Source organism: Palaemon carinicauda, chromosome 12 (genome assembly GCF_036898095.1).
Source record: "Palaemon carinicauda isolate YSFRI2023 chromosome 12, ASM3689809v2, whole genome shotgun sequence".
In the NCBI taxonomy this organism is placed as follows: domain Eukaryota; kingdom Metazoa; phylum Arthropoda; class Malacostraca; order Decapoda; family Palaemonidae; genus Palaemon; species Palaemon carinicauda.
The window spans coordinates 28,747,491-28,757,490 of NC_090736.1; positions in this window are offsets into that span (position 1 = coordinate 28,747,491).

Here is a 10,000-nt window from a genome sequence, read left to right on the forward strand (position 1 = left end):
TAAAAACATGCCTCTTAAAGAGCAAAAATATTTCCACACAGAAAAAAATCCTCCCGTGTAAAAACATGCCTCTTAAAGAGCAGAAATATTTCGTCAAGGAAAAAATCCTCTCCTGTTAAAACATGGTTCTTAAAGAGCAGAAATATTTCGACAAGGAAAAAATCCTCTCGTGTAAAAACATGCCTCTTAAAGAGCAAAAATATTTCCACACAGAAAAAATCCTCTCGTGTAAAAACATGCCTCTTAATGAGCAGAAATATTTCCACACAGAAAAAAATCCTCTCGTGTGAAAACATGCCTCTTGAAGAGCAGAAATATTTCCGTAAGAAAAACTCCTTTCGTGTGAAAACTTGCCTATTACGAGCAAAATTTCCGCGCGGAAAAAAAATCCTCTCCTGTGAAAAGACCTAAAAGAAGAAACGTTAAACCCTCTGACGTAATTCCGAACGGAGGGAAAATAAGTCTAAATCCTCTGTGGTAATCATCATGAGTAACCAAACTTAGCTCGTCTAAGGAATCCATCTGATTTGAATGAATCCGCTTGGTAAAAATGTTTTTATTTAAGACGGAAAACTTTTGTATTGATTTTGATATTCATTACACGTTTCTGCCGGAAGTACTGAAAAAGCCACCATATTTGGAAATGGTAATCATAATTTTCCGTTAAAAGAAATTGAAAAAGAGAAAATTATCTTAAGAATTCTATAAATCCATATATCTTTTTCTAGCTCCATAATATTTAAATCACAGAAATATCTTTATGGGATTTGCTTTTGTATATACGAGTAGTAATCTAAGGTAAAATTATATCAAAATATATGTTATATCCAATTGATTATGCTTTTATAAAATAATTTAAAAAGATTAATTTTTTTTTCTAATAATAATTTTACAACACCAACCCCACAATTAGAATTCACCTGTCATTGGAAATGAAAAGGCTAAACAAAAATACCAAAATATCTTAAAAACATTGAAATTGGATTTTATAACAGTTTTTTTTTTTTTATTAACTACGGTATCTAAAAAAAGACTTCCAAGGAGGAAAACAACTTAATTACTCTACGTTGGTTTGTTAATCATTTTAGATTCCGTTCCAAATGACATTATCTATGAACCATCTATTGGGAGGAAGACGCATTTCAATCATCTGGTATTTAATATTCATGAATTATCATCTGGCTCCAATAGAGCTACCAGATGTCGCTTGAATCTCGGAAGAAATACCAAATCTCTTGGAGGGAATTTTAAAGAGTTTTTCTGTAATTTAAATATTTACTTTAAACCCTTTAAGATAGGGGCTCTTATAATCTTACTTGTCTGTTATCAAAATTTATATCAATCGTATTCTCAAAGGAGGAAAATATTGCTTTTGTGACAGAAATTTACCGATAATTTCCCATCCTTTAACCCATTACAGGAAAGGTCATGGGGGTTCAATGTAATGTTTCTTTTTTATTATTATCATTATTATTTTCATTATTGACGCTCTGCTTCGAAATTACCATATCTAAATATTTATTACAAATTTTTACAGAAATTTTGATGTGGTTTTACTCTCCTACTACTACTACTACTACTACTACTACTATTACTACTACTACTACTACAACTACTACTACTACTAATTTGGTAATATAATAATAATAATAATAATAATAATAATAATAATAATAATAATAATAATAATAATAAAGCTTCTGAACAACAATAAGTGAATACAATCGTTGCATGAGCTTTCTTTTAGAATAAAGAGTTATACTTTAGTAGCATTCAGATATTTCAGCAACACACAGTCATTTAGGTGCATAAATAACGGAAAATCTATTTTTTGGGTGAGGTAGCCATGTCGTCCTGATGGAAATTCCTAAAACGTAGCTTCCTAGGGTATATTTGACTAGAATGATATTCCCAGAGAATTTTACATTAAGGTATCAAGAATTCTAACTCCAGGAGCGAATATCCCTAAATAAATCAAACAGGGATATCGCATAATATCAGAGGACGTATTCTTGACACGTCACATAGCTATCTTCACCCCGAATAGTATTAACGCTTCGAAGATTTACAGTGACAAGAATCTGAAACGAGAATGAAAAGAGAGCCGCTCATGAGGAAACTCTCCTATTCCGCTTCCAGTGCGTATCTGATGAAGGCGGTAGCGCCCTTTTTATTCTTGTAGCAATATACGAGGTGCTACAGATACTGTATTATAGGGAGGGGTCAATAAGCACCTTTACAATAAAAGGAAGGGCGGGTCCATCAGGACGTGATGGCTACCTCAATAAAAAAAAAAGATTTTTCGCTTCACTCAAAATCTGCTTTCTGGGGTCAGGCCATGTCGTCCTGATGGAAGTTTACCAGAGCATTACTGTATCTATGGATTCACAATCAGTGCCGTACTCTCAAGAAAGTATTTTCCTGGTCCGTGTAGACCTAGAGAACTATGATGTTACCGTCATACATCATTTCCTCTAAGCATGAACTATGTTAGTGCTTCCTACCCCATACAGGGAAGAGTCGTACTAGACTCTGGAAAAAGTCTTGAGGAGTACCTAATAACTATGGATGACAAAATGACAAGCTTGTATACTGGTCTTGCCCTATACATTATAAAGCAAAGTTTGTATAAGAGTCACCAATGTCAGTATGAATTCCTGACATATCCCCCAATGCGTCTACCCTTATTAACTATTGGATAACAGTTGTATCTGCATAGGAGAAAAATTTGCATCTCTACTACCATCCCCTTAGGGTACAACGCCAGCCCTTCCTAAAAAAGGGTTAAAGTGAGTGGATTTTTGCTTGAATCAGGGAACAATCTTAAAAGACATACCATGATAAAAATATCCATATTTTAATCTTAATGCTCAGTACATTTTTAATAAGATTTATTAAAATTTAATAAACATACATACCAAATCACCATTTATAAAATTTATAAAATGTAGATGATATCTGTTAAAGCATAAAGAAAACAGTCAACAGAAAATATAGTTTCGTGTACAGGAAACAGATTTACCACTTCAATCGAATTATTAATAATAATGATACAGTCTGTATACTGTTCATTTACACTAGCGTAAAAAACGCTTGGCACAAGTCTCCGTATTATGCTATAGTTCACCAAAGTCAATAGAACAGTTTGTAAGGACACGTTAGAGGCCTATCGCTCAGTATGTAGTAACAGACTGTGACTACGCACCAACCCTCTTAATTAATCGTCCCAAATTAATTACACTGTTCCTCCCAGATTTAAAACAGAATGTTAAAGAATTCTACCTGCTGCTACAACAGACCTCTTGAGTTGCTCCACTTGCTTCGCATAGTGCATAAAGAACACCTTGTATGACTACCAGCCGGTGTACGAACAAAGATGTTCAAAGTTCATGAAACTAAAGAAATTCTATGGAAGAGGCAACTTTCCTCTGATCATGACTTGCTGGTGTACTGTCGGGATTTGTTCTGCGAATAACACGGGTGAGTTTCATCCTTTGAACCCGAGGTTTCTCTTCTGAACAGCTGCCCTCCCGTAAAGTCTGAAGTTCTATGAAGATAGACCCTTAGGCACTCCACTGGACATAAAGATGCATATTCCTTCAGAGGGCAGATTCTCTAGGGACCCCACCTGTTGGTGGGTAGCTTGTTCTTGGTAAGAAACGTTGGGTCTGGAAATAGATTCAGTTCTCCATCCAAGAACTGGACGTAGCCTTCCTCTCCAGAGAGAGCCACTATTTCACTAGCTCTGGCCCCCAAAGCGAGTACAAGCAGAAATATGACTTTTAATTTAAAACCTTCTAAGCGCATTCCTCAATGTTCATTATTTATGCACAATAAAGAATCTTATCTAATGACCATGCAAAGGGTCTTTGGAGGCGCTGAAGAGCTGAGCCTAGCATGGGCCTTCGTAATTCATTAAGAACATTGTTAGAAAGGTCGACCGGTAAGGCATATAGTATCTGTCTTGTCAAGGCAGGCTTGAACAATACTATTGTGTTGGCTGCTAGACCTTGTTCCTGAAGGGGAATGAAGCATGATAAAAAGGAATATGTCAAGATTTTTGGGGGTTTCTTCGCCTTGACAAAGGATATCCGTTTCTTCCCTGAAGCCTCATAATGTCTTCTGGTTTCCTCCAAAAGTCTAAACTGACCTTTGACACTGAATCTTTTTCTCATCACTAAGTAGGGAAAATCATTAGATGTAGGTTTCAGGTTTTCTGTGATGAGGCGAAGACAGTCGACTTCTGTACTCGCTGAGACAGGGATGGATCTGATAGCGGTAGGAATTTTAATCGTAGTTCCAATGCCGGAGGGAACCACACGCTATTTGACCACTTGTGGGCCACTATTGCCGCTTTCCCTTTGAAGGATCTCAGTTTGTCGAGGACCTTCAAAAGGAGGTTGTGCGGAGGGAACTGATAAATACTGGACCATCTGTTCTAGTCTAGGGACATAGCGTCCACTGCCTCCGCTAGGGGACCCTCGTGTGGGGACACATAACGATCTGTTTTCTTGTTATATTTCGTCACAAAGAGGTCTATCCGCAGCTCTGGGACTTGACTCGAGATGAAGGAGAACAATCCTGCGTCAAGGGACCATTCTGACTCTCTAGGAGTAAACCTGAATAGAGCGTCCGCTGTCACATTGCGGAACCCTTGAATGTGAACTGCTGACAGGTGCCCTTTCCTCCTTTCTGCCAAACGGAATATGGCCAACATCATTTGGTTGATTTAAGGTGACCTCGACCCTTTTCGATTAAGGAATCTCACTATCACCTCGCTGTCTAGAACCAGTCTTTTGTGGGTCGAGTGGCGAGGAAATACTTTCTTTAGTGTAGGAGGTACTGCCATGGCTTCTAGAAAGTTGATGTGAAATGACTTGAAAAGATTGGACCAAGCTCCTTGGACTCTCTTCTGATGATAGTGACCTCCCCACTCTTCAATTGCTTGGCATTGGACCACGGCTTGAAAAGCGTTTGCATTCGAGTCGGTAGTGGTCTCATTAGATCTCTTCGCGCGTTTGATGCATATTTTCTCTAGACTCCTGTTGCATCCTTTAGCTGTGCTCTTAGCACTGGATCTGTTATCAAAGCAAACTGTAGAGAGCCCAGCACTCTCTCCAGTTCGCGCCTTGATACCCGTTAGGATTTCAATAGTCTCTTGACAGATCTTGTTATTTCTTTCCTCTTCTTCTTAGGAATGGAAAGTGATGTGACAAATTCCAGTGGATTCCCAACCACTGAAATTTTTATCTGGAGAAAGTCGAGACTTTTTTTTGTTGATTTTGAATCCCAGATGTTCCAGGAACTGGATCACTTTCTTAGAAGCTTGCATGCATTCTGTCCTGGACGCTGCCCACACCAGCCAGTCGTCCAAGTAGGCTACTACTTGGGCCCCCTTTAGGCGTAATTGATGGATGGCTGCATTCATAAGCTTCGTGAAAATCCTTGGGGCTATGTTTAGCCCGAAAGGCATAGTTCTGAAGGCGTAAAGTTTTCTATGTAACTTGAAGCCCAGGTAGGAAGAGAGGTGACGATTAATTGGAACGTGCCAATAAGCGTCAGACAAGTCTATAGAGACGGTATATGGCCTTTTGGACAGTAGGGTCTTTATGTGTTGAAGTGTTATTATTCAGAACTTGTAGTTCACTATGAACTTGTTGAGTGGCGACAAGTCTATAATGACTGAGTTTTTCTGAGTCCTTTGGAACACAAAACAGCCTTCCTTGGAATTTCATGGACTTAACTTTTCCGGATTACTCTTTTGTCTAAGAGCTCACGGACATATTCTTCCAGAACAGGGGTTGAGTGTTGGGAGAATTGAGGAAATTGAGGTGGAGGACTGCTCCAGCTCCAACCTAGTCCATTCTTTATTAGGCTCTGGGCCCAGGGATCGAAGGTCCAGAGATCCCTAAATAGCTATAGTCTCCCTCCTACTGGAAGTATCTTACTTCTGCTGTTGTGGACCTGAGGCCTTGCCTCCTTGACTGCGTCCTCCTCTGTATCCCCTTCCTCTTGAAGGGCGTCCAGAAGAACCTCTGTCTGTTCCTCTAGCTCTCGAACGAAAGGAAGAAGTCTGCCTTTCGAAGGCTGGGTTAAAAACTGGTGACTGTGTCGCCACTTGTTGAGGTATAAACTGGTTTGTGGTTTGAGGTTGTGCCACTATCTGAGGCACCGTGGTCACAGGAAGTTGTTGTTGTTGCTGCTGTCGGTAGGGTTTAGCCGGCCGAGAGGATGGCCTAGGCATTTTTGTCTTCTTCTTGGGTTGGGGACCCTTATCCGAAGAAGACTTTTTCTTAAGATCTAAGCCCCACGTTTTGAGAATGTTCCTATTCTCCGTGGCGGCCTTGTCTACTACCTCTTTAACCACTTCGTTGGGAAAGAGGTTCTTACCCCAGATACGAGAGATCAGTTTCCTTTGTTCGTGCCTCACCACAGCCGAGGCGAACACGAACTCTCTACAGGCTCTCCTAGCTTTAATAAAGCTATAGAGATCCTTTGTAACTGTGGCCAGATGGGTTATGGCCACTACCATGAACATATCCTGATTCTTGGGGTCACTTGCCATCGTTTCTAATGTCGTCTGCAATGACATCGATGCCGTAAGGTCTTTTCTTTGTCTCATGCTCTCTGCGCAAGAGAACCTCCGACAGCTTTGGAAGTTCGTCACCAAACTGACGTTCAGCAATATCAGCTTCCAGCTTCCCGACTTGTCCAAGGTATCTAACAAACAACAACAACAACAACAACAACAACCACAACAGCAAAAACAACTACAGCAACAGCAACAGCAACAACAACCCTTCTCCCTTTCTCATTTATAAATTTACTCGAAAACGTTCCACTATAAGAACTTTAATGAAAATACATATTAACTCTAAATCAGATTCATAACCAATATTTCTTCGAAATGCAGTTCATAATTAAAAAAAAAAAAACATTCTACATCATTATGCATTACAATGATACCTAACTGAAATATTGATTTACCATGACGTCAATGTTAAAGAAAACATAGGCTAGTTGGCAATCTCAATGTTGTAGCAGGAAGTCGATAAATTCTGATATTTATCAGACATCGATAGAAGCTAATACAAAAAGGTACAGACAGCAACTAAGATATCAAATAATGGCCTCATTTTTGAGGGAGGTACTTACGGCTTCCAAGAGATTGGCATTCAAGATGAAATAGGATACCCTCGATTAGCTTCCTTATCGTCTTCGGGAATTTTTGAAATTCTGGAACGAAAGAATAAAGAGATGCCGTTACAGCGTATATATGAAATTAGCTACATAAGCATCGTAATAAATTCTATAGGGAGAAATCAAGATAATGGCGTTAGTATCAATTAGGCAACTTTCTCAAAACGAGTACTGAATTAGCTTCGACTTCTGATAATTTAATTTCCAGCAACTAAAGTAATTACGGATATTGAGAACTCCACCAAAGACATGGAAAATATAATGAGAGAGAGAGAGAGAGAGAGAGAGAGAGAGAGAGAGAGAGAGAGAGAGAGAGAGAGAGAGAGAGAGAGAGAGATGGTCATAATTCTAGAAATTTTGCAATGTCCTGAAGATTGCAAAACACATATTACAAATCAGATGAAAAAACATGTATTTCTCTTACATATGTAGATACATTAGAGAAGATAAATCGAACGTTATTTTTTTTCTTATAAGGGTACAAATATTATCAAAATAAAATCACACTGAACGAGAATGCCTACAGTGGATTTTAATTTTTTTTATCTTATAATCCTTTATTGAATTTTCTCGCAATAAGGTAATAAAGCAATAAGAAGCCACAAGCAATCAGTCTCAGACATTAGGACCTGACGCATGCGTAAAGTAACACTAAAGTATTCCATCTGCCAGGTCATTGACCTAATCTGTCAGAACAGTGAATTACTGTCAGAATAGTGACCTATCTGACAGAGCTGTGACTTAATATGAAAGAACAGTGACATAATCTGAAAGAACAGTGACCTAGTCTGTCAGACTAGAGACCTAATCTATCAGAACAGTAACACAATCTGTAAAAACAGTGATATAATCTATCAGAATAGTGACATAATCTGTCACACCCATCGACCTAATCTGTCAGAACAGTGACACAATCTGTTAGAGCAAGAGCAGTGACATAATCTATCGGACCAGTGACCTATCATCACGGTTCATATTCATCTCAGAAGTCACATGCTTATAATTCCCATAGGCTTCTCTAATCAACCCCCTTCCCCAACCGATTTATGACCATCTCCAGTTAAGCTACGTAAACTCCTCATCTTCATCTTGGTAATTCTTTTTCTTTGTCCATGATTACTTTTGATTTATTCATTCAACTGGTATTTAATTTTTTATGTTTTGAAAAGTGTAATTTCATGTTTAATATCCACAATCAATAACTAAAGTTTACCTAAAGGATATCTGCATGAAGTTTTCTATAGTTAGGGAAATTCAGAGAGAGAGAGAGAGAGAGAGAGAGAGAGAGAGAGAGAGAGAGAGGAGAGAGGGAGAGAGAGAGAGAGAGAGAGAGAGAGAGGAGAGAGAGAGAGAGAGAGAGAGAGAGAGAGAGAGAGGGAGAGAGGAACAATCCCCGATTAAAATAACTAAGTATTAAGCCAATGCCTGAACCGATTACCTCTTTTTTATATCAACTTAAGGAACAGAGAAAAAAACTTTAATTTTAAAAGCTGTGAAAAAATTTGAAAGGTTTGGTAGATATTCGCTGAATCATTAACGATTAATTCCTCATACTTAAAAAAAAGATAAGGCTAGAAAATATGTATCGCCGAGATTTATTTTATAAATGAAGCAAATATCTATGAAAAAAAAAGCAGTCACGCGTGAAATATTATCACTATAATACCCTTCCAAGAACATGAAATGAAATCTAAAAATATAAATATTCTAAATTTAATGGCATCCATCAGTCACATGTAATTGACAGACATCCCACAGAGAGAATTACAGTAGTTTTATTGACTCAAACAAAAATCCACCCGAGGGTAAATTACAACTCATGATCATACAATATTGGGTCTGTCGTGAATATAATAAGATTGGATTTACTACTCTCCCTCAGATTATTATTATTATTATTATTATTATTATTATTATTATTATTATTAAATGCTAAGCTACAACCCTAGTTGGAAAAGCAGGATACTATAAGCCCAGGGGTTTCAACAGGGAAAATAGTCCAGTGAGGAAAGGAAACAAGGAAAAATAAAATATTCTAAGAACAGCAAAAACATTAAAAATAAATATTTCCTATATAAACTAAAAAAACTTTAACAAAACAAGAGGAAGAGAAACTAGATAGAACAGTGTGCCCGAGTGTACCCTCAAGCAAAATAATCCTATCATTCTCCTGAATTTTCTCGATAGTATATGATCTCAGGTCACATCATCATTGGAATTGTTTTTCCCTAACGAAGCAGAAAGCTGATATTGCACAAAGACGTCATCGAGCTTGTACGAGATTGCAAGTAAAACAAATATGTTTATCGTTTTATGGTACTTTGCTATGTAATTATTTATAGTGTTTTATTAGTTCAATCTTCCAGTCCTTTTATTCCTTGATGATTGCCGGCGAGGGTTAACAAGTAGCATTATGTGGCTTTAAATAAAGATATATCTCCTATATATTTTTGGTTACTAAATTTATATATATTCCAAAGATTTAGTATTATTATTATTATTATTATTATTATTATTATTATTATTATTATTATTATTATTATTATTATTATTATTATTATTATTATTATTAACTACAACCCTAGTTTGAAAAGCAGCCCAGAGAGGAATGGTAATAAGGATACTAATAAACGATATGAGAAATAATGAGCAATCAAATGAAATATATTAAAAATAGTAACAACATCAAAACATTATAATATTACTCTTCATCTTCATATTAAAGATGCGCACAAACTATAGCTTTTCATGAAATATCCTACTGAATAAACCGAATAAGAAATAACAAAGAGAAAGAGAA